This window comes from Bombina bombina, chromosome 7 (genome assembly GCF_027579735.1).
Source record: "Bombina bombina isolate aBomBom1 chromosome 7, aBomBom1.pri, whole genome shotgun sequence".
NCBI classification, from domain to species: Eukaryota; Metazoa; Chordata; class Amphibia; order Anura; family Bombinatoridae; genus Bombina; species Bombina bombina.
The window spans coordinates 328,076,613-328,090,332 of NC_069505.1; positions in this window are offsets into that span (position 1 = coordinate 328,076,613).

Here is a 13,720-nt window from a genome sequence, read left to right on the forward strand (position 1 = left end):
TAAGCCCAGTTCCCCACAATGACAATTACATTTAAAGAGACATACTCACTCAGACACCCACACTCCCCTACTTAATCAGATACATACCCATGGTCAGGCAACCATACACTGACATATACAACCTTATACAACCTTAAACACAAATATATAATATACAGTGACTGGCTTCTTTTGTAAGACACTTTTACAGAAACACTAAATGGAGGCAAACATTGACACATGAATAATCTGACAGAGACACACATATATCATAAATGTAAACATTTAAAAGGACATGATACTCAAATGTTGAAGGACTTAAAAGGGATGCAGCATAGCTGTAGAAAGCTGACTAAAAATACCACCTGAATATTTCTATATAAAAAAAGGAAAATATTTTACCTCAAAATGTCCTCAATAGCCACATTCAATTTAAAGCTACTTTAAGCAGCCAATGCTAGTCCCAGGACTTGCAAGGGAGTGTGCATCTGATGTGTGCAGGCACAGTCATGTTATTTCCCAATTTAAGTTAAAGGAAGTTTACTATAAAATCCCATGTGATTTCAGTGATTCTAGTAAGATCACAGTAAAGCAAAATGTGGCACTGATGAAGCTATTTGTTTCTCTATTTTCAATATGCAGCTGACAGCAGCTGAAGGATAACTGTCCACAGAGCACTTACTCTTTTGAGCTGAATACATTTTGAGGTAAACTATCTTCCTTTTTTACATAGAGATGTTCAGGTGATATATTCAGCATTTTACAGTTACGCTGTGTTACTTTGAATTGATTTAGCATATGGGTATTATGTCAATGTAAATAGTGTTCCTTCACATATGTTCCATTAAGTCTAAGATCAGTATATTTTACTTGCCCAACCTACTAGTCTCAGAACCTGCAAAATCTCTGACATTAGTAAGCAAAAGCAGTCAATGGGGCAGATTTATCAAGGGCCGAATGGCTCCTGATGCTCCTGTTTCCGCACAAGCCTTCAGACCGCTGCTCCTTAACTGGTCCGCCTGCTCTGAGGCTGCGGACACCCCCTGCTAGCGGCCAATTGTCCGTGAATCTGCAGGGGGCGGCATTGCACAAGCAGTTCACAAGAACTGCTTGTGCAATGATAAATGCCGACCAGGTATGCTGTCGGCATTCATCAATGTCTGTTGGACATGATCCGCTGAGCGGATCATGACGGACAGACCGATGATAAATCGTCCCTAATGTCTGAGTTTACTTATAATTTTTTTTCGGAATTTTTTTTTTAAACAGTATTATAATACTAGGGTCTAATAATATTATAATACTAGGGTCTAATAGTTCCATTGCTATATAAATATTTTCATAAACATTTAATATTACATGTTGCCAAAATAAATATAGTCCTGTTGTTTTAATAAAGCCATGCACTGGCCCTATATTTTGGTATTGAAACTATGATAGTTCAGGATATATAAATACCTATTAATAAACCAATTGAACCATAGTTCTAATGAATATTAACCATGTAATGCCCTTTCTGAAATGAAAGATACATATTGACTTATACACTTATTACATGCATTTTTCAATACAAAAAGAAGCCCCTGTGACTGACAGAAGTGAACATGAGGGGGCTTTGACCTAGGGGAGGAAGAGGCCCCTTTTGGTTGGTGGGTTGGAAAAGGAAGGGGTGGGTGCAAGATGGGCCATACTTAAGGGGCTGAGTGGGAAGATGCAGGAAGTCACTTGTGTAAAACATCGTGGTGAACATCGTGGTGACAGCAGCTCCCTCCCACCCACCCTTTTTGTTTATGTTTTTTTCTCCTTTTAGTGTGTGGTTTAGTGTGTGGTTTGTCGCAGCAGAGCGGGGGTGCTAGTTCTCAGGTAGTGAGGAAGGAATATGGCCAAGTGAATTTGGGGATTTAAACAAGTTGGTTATAGATTCCCTATGACCTCTAGGGAGAGAGGGGGGGGACTAGGGGTTTGAGCCCTTAGACCTATAGAAACCAAGCCTGGGTGTTTCCAATAGGTAGTGCCTTATGCCAAATAATATATAATTATTACTAAGAAGAGGGATAGAGAAAGTGAAGCATATAGGGCACACTTAGCGGGGCAAAAACCAATGCTATATTGATTGTGTGGTGTGTCGACACACCACACAATCAATATAGCATTGGTTTTTGCCCCGCTAAGTGTGCCCTATATGCTTCACTTTCTCTATCCCTCTTCTTAGTAATGATTTAAACAAGTTGCCTTTCCATGGGGCGAGTGTGCAATTGTGTTCCTATAGGGGCAAGGGGTCCCCTATTAGGTGGAGTGAGTTTTTTATAACGGGCTCAGCAAGTAATTAGTTGAGTCCTGATGGTGTAACGGCCATGTTGCTAATTAATAAGGGAACTGGTGTAATTGGGTGATAATGTTAATATTATTAAGAAAAGTTATTTAAGAATATTGGGTTTTATGTTTATGTTGAATGGTATTTATTAAAGCTGAAAAGCTTTTTGTTATTTAATAAAGGAGCTGCGGCCAATTTTATACCAAGATGATGCCTCCTGTGTCTTATTTAGGGATGGAAAGGTGGTTGTGGGTTGGTATACTTAGGGGGGCCGGAACTTGACGACTTAAAAGGTCAGATATATTAAACATTCCTAACTAATGCCTATATCAGTCTTTATGTTGAAGCCTGATGGAAATTTATTTTTAACAGTAAAAATCCAAAACACACTCATACTTCTTTATATAAAAATTGCTATAATAGTTCCGGGAAGAAAAATTTAGGTTTCACTGTGCATAACAGAACACTAGGAATACATTTACTTTTTATGTGATTTTTGATGTGAAAAGCTTTGCGAAATATTAATACCAGTGGTTGATGTTTTTAACACAATAAAAGTAGTGCTATTAGGGTTCATTATTTAGAACACTCACTTTTTCTTCAAAAAAAGTCAGGATAATTTGCCTTGTCCATGCCAAAAAAAGAAGAAAAATATTACATGACACACTACACGACTGCATGTTTTTTTTTTGGCTAAAGTCTCTCTGTGCTGGCCAGTTGAAATATAACTCCATATGACAAAGCATTCCTGGCAATAATACGCAACATGATAAGGATTGTCTGGAGTGGTACTGTACAAAAACAGCATTGCTTAGTTACATGACAGGAAAAGAGTAATTGCCCCTGTTCCACTTGCCATATTACTAAAGAAATTCCATGTTTTATGCCAGGAAGTCCTTCCTTTTCTAAGGACCCCACATTGGGATATGCTGAATTTTATGACAGATTCAGACAGCACGAAAGTAGGGATAGGATAGGGGTCTTATGTAGTGCAACCCTTAAAATACAATATACCTCCAATGTTTGTGACAGCAAAACAAATACTGAGGCAGGGATATTGTTTGGTGTTACTGGACATTGCCCAGGGACATCCTTATGTTAGAACTAGGGTTGTCAGCTGTCCGCCACAAAAATACTGGAAATCTCTAGGTGACTGGGTACAATGGTAGCTGGGGTCACACAATTTTCCTCCCAAAAGCCCCCTCTCTTGGTCCAACCATGTATAGTTCTCATAATTGAGCAGTCATTTACTCAAATGGCTTCCAATAACATGTAAATCAACAATTAAACCTCTTTAGTTTTGGAACCACAATTAAACAGTAGTGATTTGACCTCCTTAGCTGCCACTTATTTCTTTCTTCTCAATTTTTGTAATGCATTGAGGCAAAGGAAGCTTTTTATATCTAACTAATCCAATGGACTTTAAAAACTGGACATTTAAAGTGTTGCATTTTTGTATTTTACTGGTCATCCTGCTAAAATACTTGACTATCCAGCTGAATACTGGACACCTGGCAACTCTAGTCAGGACCATGCCACACAAAAGCATTGCCTCTGTAAAAATGCAGGACACAGTAAAACTGTCTGCTGTTTTTTTTTTTAGGAAAGTGGGAAAGGTGCAGCATAAAATCCAGAGTGGGTGGAAAAAATCCAGGGTGGGAGGGCAATTTCCCCCTTTACCCCTCCCTCCTTCTGACACTCATTATCATAGATATGTTTCTTTTAACTAACAAAATATATGGGAGAAAAAAAAGTGAAAAAAGTGAATTCTGTATAGGATTACCTTAGGTAGAACTATTTAATGCTTTTTTTTAAAAATTTTTTTTAACTATTTTATGTTTGTTTTCTTTTAATATTTTTTACTACAGTGAGTTTGAAAAGGGATAGAAACGTGTACATTTTCAAAATGGGTTAAGCCACCCCTCTGAGAAATCAGATTTATGTGTAACTTTAAAACGTATGTAATATTTGAATGGTTAGATATTTCAAATCTATTTATTTTCTGCATGCATTGCAAGATGATGCATATGCAATTTAAAATCTTACATTTTGGTATTTTGGGAAGTTTGAAACCATAACATATGGATTTGAAGTATTTATGAAATAATCACTGCTGTGTTGCTCTTTACTATGTACATCATAAAAGATGGAATAAAATATAATTATTTGTTTTTGCATTTCTTTGACCCTACACTGTCATTCTGTATGCACAACTTTTAAATAAAAACAGACAACTCATATATGGGTATGAAAAGTCCACAGCTTGTTTTATTCACTTTTAACAACATTATAACAAATCCTTAAAACTCTATCAACAGTGCTTGGCTTGTTTAACCACCAAGCTTGCATTCCCAAAACCTCAAGGCACCCCCCCCCCACACACACACACACACATTATCAACCCTCTACCCATTTTGTCCTAGATTATATTTTCCTAACTAAATTTATTTTCCAAAAATGCTGAAATAAATGACAGAAAAAATGCTGAAATTTATGTTTAAATGCAACGAAGGCCAAAAAAATAATATATATATATATATATATATATATATATATATATATATATATATATATATATATATATATATATATATATATATATCTAGCACATGGGTGTGAAAATGACTCAGCAGTGAAAGGGTTAAAACATAATTACAAATGGTGTCTTCATCAATTCATGTCACTGGTGATTTCATTCATTTAATTATCAATAAATCCAAGTTGTGCCATATTTTTTTTTTCCTTTGGCTTTGTTCATGTTCATTATTTAAACATTAGCTACCATTTTGGAATTTTGAAGAGAAATGCCAGTTATATGCTACTACTAGCATGATCAATTATGTTTATTTATAAAGTGCACAACAAATTTTAAAGCGATGAAAAGCATGTTGTCTGTGCATGTTTTTAGAATGTCGGCTGTCACTGTCACTAAAATAGATTTGTTAAAATTGCCTGCTTATTTTTATCTTTCCGTATCTTCTGCTGCTGCCTACATCCTAAAGCAAAATTACATTCACAATAATCATGTTGTTCATAGATAATTTAGAAGCATATACCTTATTCAAAGTGCATGGTGCATGTTGTTCTTTTTCTATTTTCATTTCCAACCAATAATAACATGCATTTATGGATGATTTCTCAGTGTGCTCGACACAAAACCATTGTAGCCTCATGGGAAATGATCCTTACTGAACACAATGTGCTATTCTTTATTATAGATGTATAGTGACTGTTTATATTTAATGCGTTGGTGTGACATGCACATTCTATGATACCAATTACACTGGCATACAGCAGTATTGTCATGTGCACCTGACACTTGTATTATACCACAATTGACTGATGCCTGCCGTGCTGTCTTGAATTATTCATCTCTGGGAAAAAAAAGAAAATAAATAGAGACCACAATGCAACAGGTTCCCTTATGAATAACTTTGCTTTGATAAATGAACGGAATGCACTTAAAAAAAACACAGTGGTAAACTGTTTGAAATAGGAATGCTTTAACCTGTCTAACTTCATTTGATACCAAAACCTGATATGTCTAAAAGTGTAGAGTTTATTTAGAGGAGAAGAAATTTGAAAGCAAGAGTTCATTATGTGTTGAGTAGGAACACCACCGTCATCATCAAGGACTGTTATAGTTTTATTTTTAGGTTTTCAAAATGTGTAGTTAGATGGTGAAAGTATTGTTAAAGGGGCTCCATTTTTTCATTTCCCCCAACACACCTAGAATGGAGTGGAGTAAGAAAAGTTGAAAGAAAGAGACTTATGCTAATATAGCAATTGCTTGCATTACTAAATTGATTTTCATGGATATAAAATAGTCTTGGATGTTTAATTTTTTTTTATATTTACACTATATTATACACATTTATTGGTGTAGCTAATTGCATATATATTTGTTTATAGCCAAGTGTAATTTTATGTCTCACATTCATAAATACATATGTATAGACATATACTGTATATATATATATATCTCAAAATGACAAGAGTATTGCATTGAGCATTGATAGTTTTTTATTGGACTAACAATTCAATGTATAAATGTATAGTTAGCCCAATAAAAAAGTATAATTGCTCAATGCAGTACTTTTGTTATTTGGATATCTAAATATCTGGACTAACACGGCTACTCCAATCAACATGGATATATATATATATATATATATATATATATATATATATATATATAATTCTATACATACATAATTCCACATGTGCGTATCTACCTATCATCTATCTATCTATCTTCCATCTATCATACATATATATATATATATATATATATATATATATATATATATATATATATATATATATATATATATATATATATATATATATAAACTGCATATATGTATCTATCTATATATCATCTTTCTATCTTCCATCTATCAATCATCTATCATCTATCTTTCTATTTTTATTCATATACATCTAGTTTAGTATTATTATTATTATTATTATTATTATTAATAATAATAATAATAAGAAGAAATGGTTAGACATATTAATTCCCCTATAAAAAGTATGTAATACCAATCAGTGACATATCTAGCATATGATGTATTATATAACAGTAGTCACTGTAAACCCTGTTTTTTATTTGTATTTATTTGCAATTGAATTATGTATTTATTTTTTTATTTTTTAAATTTACACATTCTTTCTAGACTATCTCTCAGTTTGTAAAGTGCAGTTCAGCAGTTTAACTCAAATGACTTTATTCCAGCGATAAATAAGATGATTTTCCAAGGGACAAAGTTCTGTGCACTAAATGTACTCAAACTGCTCAAGGTATTATGACTGCGATTTAAATTGTTATGATTATTATGTATTGTTATTGTTATTATTACTGTTGTTATTATTGTTGTTATCATCATCACCATAATCATTATTATCCTCATCATTATCAGAATAATACAATCTGTAAAACAAGTGTTAAAAATTCAGTTTTGATAGACTGCATTTCTAAAGCATCCTTCTCACTGGGGAAAAAGGCTTACTTTGTAACTCAGATTATTTTTAACAAATGAGCATATATCCAGAATATTTCTATATGATTAACTAGTCCTCATATGAAAATCAATGTTCTGTAAAATAAAATAAATTAATTTAATATTATTTAATAAATATTTACATTTTGGCTAATTGTTTATGTTCACTACAAATTATTATTTATATTCCTTCCCCTTTGTGAAACCAGGAGCTAGATATCACCTAAATCCTGCCCATAACACCCAGTGACAGTCATGCACCACCAAGCTAAGCCCTTAGAACACTAACTTGGATTGCTCTTTTTCCTTCGGGATCACCTTCAGGTCACTAGGCCATTTCCCGGGACCATACAGCTCTGACCCTGACCACCCCATTTGTTCCCCAAAACTCCATGTCCCAGGATTAAAATATAGACATTAATCAAACAGGCAAAACATTTTGGAAAAGTATTTTCAAAGTCCTGTATAATTGTTTTTAAACCCTATCTTTATTTTAAACAAAACATATGGTAAAATATGTTTGAAAAAAAGCACTGTTTTACACAAATTAAAAAAATAAATATTCTATATAACCCCATGATTGCTAAGTTGTTTTACAAGAAAGCATGTTTTCAACCAATGTACTCTTGAGAAAGTAGTTCTGAAGGACAAAATGTGTAAAGGTATTTTGTCCATGTTACCACCATTTGCCACTATACTTCCATCAACAATGCTCCAGGTTCAGATCGATGTTGGGTGACAAGATATGGATTTATCATGGAAAATGCAGAGATTGACAGTTGTCTAACAAATCATTTCAGACTATTATAGGGATATGTTTTTATCATTTGTACCCTTGTGAATCTATGTCTTTTTAACATTGTTTAAATTACATTTATTAATCACTTCAATCGCAGTTGCTCATTATTTTTCATACACAGAGTTTTTAACCAAGCTAAAATAAACAAACAAAAGCCTCTCATACCAAACCAAAATAGGTTATCAAGAGATCAAAACCGTGAAATTAGAAAATTCCAAACATTCTTGGCTAGATTACAAGTTTTGCGGTATGAGTGAAAAAGCAGCGTTAATGCTCTTTTTCACTACCGCTGGTATTACGAGTCTTGCAGGAATATCTGCCCCGCACACTTTTTTGGCCGTAACGCAACGTAACTACCGCAGCTTTCCAAAAGTCCTTTTTCAATGGGACTTCCTTTGTATTGGTATTACAAGTCTGCCTGGGAGGCCAAAAAGTGAGCGGTACAATCTATACCGTCAAGATCCATACCGTAAACTGAAAGTCAGTAGTTATGAGTTTTACGCTAAAAAGCTGTAACATAAAACTCACAACTAAAGTGCTAAAAAGTACACTAACACCCATAAACTACCTATTAACCCCTAAACCGAGGCCCACCCGCATCGCAAATACTAAAATAAAATTATTAAACCCTAATCTGCTGCTCCGTACATCACCGCCACTATAATAAACAAACTCCCGCATTGCAAACACTAGTTAAATATTATTAACCCCTAATTTGCTGCCCCCAATGTCGTCGCCCCCTACATACACTTATTAACCCCTAATCTGCTGTCCATAACATCGCCGTAACCTACATTACTGTTATTAACCCCTAATCTGCTGCCCCCAAAATCGCAGCCACTGTACTAAAGTTCTTAACCCCTAAACCTAACCCTAAGTCTAACCCTTACCCTAAAACCCCTAACTTCAATGTAATTCAAATAAATCTAAATAAAACCTACTATTAATAACTAAATAATTCCTATTTAAAACTAAATAAATACTTACCTGTTAAATAAACCCTAAGCTAGCTACAATATAACTAATAGTTACATTGTATCTATCTTAGGTTTTATTTTTATTTCACAGCTAAGTTTGTATTTATTTTAACTAGGTAGACTAGTTAGTAAATCATTATTACCTATTTACTTACTACCTAGTTAAGATAAATACAAATTTACCTGTAAAATAAAACCTAACCTGTCTTAAACTAACACCTAACCTTACACTACAATTAAATACATTACATTAATTAAATACAATTAACTAAATTACAACAAAAAAACACTACATTGCACAAAATAAAAAAGAAATTATCAAATATTTAAACTAATTACACCTAATCTAATAGCCCTATCAAAATAAAAAAGACCCCCAAAATAAAAAAAAATCTAGCCTAAACTAAACTGCCAATAGCCCTTAAAAGGGCCTTTTGAGGGGCATTGCCCCAAAGAAATCAGCTCTTTTACTTGTAAAAAAAAATACAAACACCCCCCAACAGTAAAACACAACCAAATCCCCCAAATAAAAATCTACCTAAAAAACCTAAGCTCCCCATTGCCCTGAAAAGGGCATTTGGATGGGCATTGTCCTTAAAAGGGCATTTAGCTCTTTTTCAGCCCAAACCCTAAGCTAAAAATAAACCCACCCAATAAACCCTTAAAAAACCTAACACTAAACCCCGAAGATCCACTTACAGTTTTTGAAGACCCGACATCCATCCTCAACAAAGCGGCAGAAGTCCTCAGCTAAGCCGCAGAAGTCTTCATCCAAGCGGGCCGAAGTCTTCATCCAACCAGGCAGAAGTCTTCTATCTTCATCCATCCAGCGCGGAGTGGCTCCATCTTCAAGACATCCGGCCCGGAGCATCCTCTTCTTGCGACGGCGACTGAAGAATGAAGGTTCCTTTAAGGGACGTCATCCAAGATGGTGTCCCTTGAATTCCGATCGGCTGATAGAATTCTATCAGCCAATCGGAATTAAAGGTGAAAAAATGTTCCAATCAGCCAATAAAACTCAAGCTCAATCCTATTGGCTGATTGCATCAGCCAATAGGATATTTTTACGCTTACTTCCGATTGGCTGATAGAATTCTATCAGCCAATCGGAATTTAAGGGACACAATCTTGGATGACGTCACTTAAAGGAACCTTCATTCGAGAAGAGCCGTCAGAAGAAGAGGATGCTCCGCGCAGGATGTCTTGAAGATGGAGCCGCTCCGCGCCAGATGGGTTTTAATTTTAGGTTCAGCCAATAGGATTTTTTCTACCTTAATTCCGATTGGCTGATAGAATTCTATCAGCCAATCGGAATTGAAGGGACGCCATCTTGGATGACGTCATTTAAATGACCCGTCATTGTTCCAGTCGTCGTCGAACAAATAGGATGCTCCGCGTCGGATGTCTTGAAGATGGACCTGCTCCGCTCTGGATGGATGAAGATAGAAGATGCCGCCTGGATGAAGACTTCTGGCCGTCTGGAGGACCTCTTCTGCCTGGATAGGATGAAGACTTCGGACCGTCTGGAGGACCACTTCTGCCTGGTTGAGTGAAGACGTCTCAAGGTAGGGTGATCTTCAAGGGGGTAGTGTTAGGTTTTATTAAGGGGGTATTGGGTGGGTTTTAGAGTAGGGTTGGGTGTGTGGGTGGTGGGTTGTAATGTTGGGGGGTACTGTATTTTTTTTTTTACAGGTATAAGAGCTGATTACTTTGGGGCAATGCCCCGCAAAAAGCCATTTTAAGGGCTATATGTAATTTAGTGTAGGGTTTGGATTTTTATTATTTTGGGGGGCTTTTTTATTTTATTAGGGGGATTAGATTAGGTGCAATAATTTAAAAAAATGAAATTATTTTATTATTTTCTGTAATTTAGTGTTTTTTTCTGTAATTTAGTTTATTTAATTTAATTGTAATTAATTGTAGTTAATTTAGTTAATTTATTTAATTATAGCGTAGTGTTAGGTGTAATTGTAACTTAGGTAAGGTTTTATTTTACAGGTAAATTTGTATTTATTTTAGCTAGGTAGTTATTAAATAGTTAATAACTATTTAATAACTATTCTAATTAGTTAAAATAAATACAAACTTGCCTGTAAAATAAAAATAAACCCTGAGATAGCTACAATGTAATTATGAGTTATATTGTAGCTATCTTAGGGTTTATTTTACAGGTAAGTATTTAGTTTTAAATAGGAATAATTTATTTAATACTATTAATTTTATTTAGATGTATTTAAATTATATTTAAGTTAGGGGGGGTGTTAGGGTTAGGGTTAGACTTAGATTTAGGGGTTAATAACATTAGTATAGTGGTGGCGATGTTGGGGGCGGCAGATTAGGGGTTAATAATTGTAGGTAGGTTGCGACGACATTGGGGACGGCAGAATAGGGGTTTATAACTATAATGTAGGTGTTGGCGATGTTTGGGGCGACAGATTAGGGGTTCAGAAGTATAATGTAGGTTGCGGTGGTGTCCGGAGCGGCAGATTAGGGGTTAATAATATAATGCAGGTGTCGGCGATGTCGGGGACGGCAGATTAGGGGTTAAGAAGTGTAAGATTAGGGGTGTTTAGACTCGGGGTTCATGTTAGGTTGTTAGGTGCAGACATAACTTTTATTTCCCCATAGGAATCAATGGGGCTGCATTAGGAGCTGAACGCTGCTTTTTTGCAGGTGTTAGGTTTTTTTCAGCTGAATCTGCCCCATTGATTCCTATGGGGAAATCGTGCACAAGCACGTTTAGCCAGCTCACCACTACCGTAAGCAACGCTGGTATTAAGATGAGATGTGTAGCTAAATTTTGCTCTCTGCTCACTTTTCTGCGGCTAATGCCAGGTTTAAAAAAACCTGTAATACCAGCGTTGTTTGTAGGTGAGAGGTGAGCATAAACTTAGCACCGCAAATCTTACCGACAAAAAGTCATAATCTAGCCGATTGTTTTTCATTAAAAAAAAAAACTTTTTTATTTTTATTTTTTTATTATTTTTTTATAAAAAGCTTTTTGAGCAAAATTTATTTAAAGAGGGTTTTTTTTGTTTTTTTTACTATAGTCCAAAAATTATTCATCCTGATATAAGGATTAGTTTTTAATTATGTAGAATGAGGCTGCATATTAATGGCTGTAATATTTAATTTTTTTGGTAAATAAATTCCATTAATCTATTTGCAATAGACATATCTGTAAGATTCAAAATAAATGAATTTATCAGGTAAACATACACTTTGTTTTCTTTCATAGTGGTGAGAATGCACAAGTCCATTACTTCTGGTAAATTGATACCCAAGCTTTGTAGTAAATGAGTAATGAGGGTGGGACAACAGTTTTTTTTTTTTTGAAAGGCAGGTACCTACATTCCAGACACTGCAGCCTGAAGGACTTTCCTACCAAAAACCACTTCAGAAGAAGCAATAACATTAAAGTGGTAAAATTTAGTAAATGTATGTGGTGACACCATGTTGCTACCTTACAAATTTGCTCTATCAAAGCCTATTTTTTAAAAGCCCAGGAAGTAGAAACTGATCTGGTAGAATGAGCAGTAATAAGTTTTGGGGGAGACTTTCCCACCACCAAGTAAGCCTTGCAGATTAAAATCTTTAACCACAAAGCCAAAGCAAAAGCAGACCCTCTGACTCTTCTGTGGACCTGAGAAATGAGTAAATAAACTAGAAGATTGTCTGAAATCCCTACTAGCCTGAAGATAAAAGTTTAAAGCTCTAACTATATCCACATGATGTTTTCTTAGAATTCTGAGGATTAGGACAAAGAAAAGGCACCACAATTTCTCTATTGATGTTGTTTGAGTAAACTACCTTACCTACAAAAATCAAACTCGTGGCTAGATTTAGAGTTTTGTCGGTAACGACCCGTGTATCTAACGCTGGCTTTTTTCTGGCCGCACCTTTAAAATAACTCTGGTATTGAGAGTCCACAGAATGGCTGCGTTAGGCTCCAAAAAAGGAGCGTAGAGCATATTTAACGCAACTTCAACTCTTGATACCAGAGTTGCTTACGGACGCGTCCCGCCTCAAAAACGTGCTTGTGCACGATTCCCCCATAGGAAACAATGGGGCTGTTTGAGCTGAAAAAAAAACCTAACACCTGCAAAAAAGCCGCGTTCAGCTCCTAACGCAGCCCCATTGTTTGCTATGGGGAAACACTTCCTACGTCTGCACCTAACACTCTAACATGTACCCCGAGTCTAAACACCCCTAACCTTACACTTATTAACCCCTATTCTGCCGCCCCCGCTATCGCTGACCCCTGCATATTATTATTAACCCCTAATCTGCCGCTCCGTAAACCGTCGCTACTTACATTATCCCTATGTACCCCTAATCTGCTGCCCCTAACACCGCCGACCCCTATATTATATTTATTAACCCCTAATCTGCCCCCCACAACGTCGCCTCCACCTGCCTACACTTATTAACCCCTAATCTGCCGAGCGGACCGCACCGCTATTATTATAAAGTTATTAACCCCTAATCCGCCTCACTAACCCTAAAATAAATAGTATTAACCCCTAATCTGCCCTCCCTAACATTGCCGACACCTAACTTCAATTATTAACCCCTAATCTGCCGACTGGAGCTCACCGCTATTCTAATAAATGTATTAACCCCTAAAGCTAAGTCTAACCCTAACACT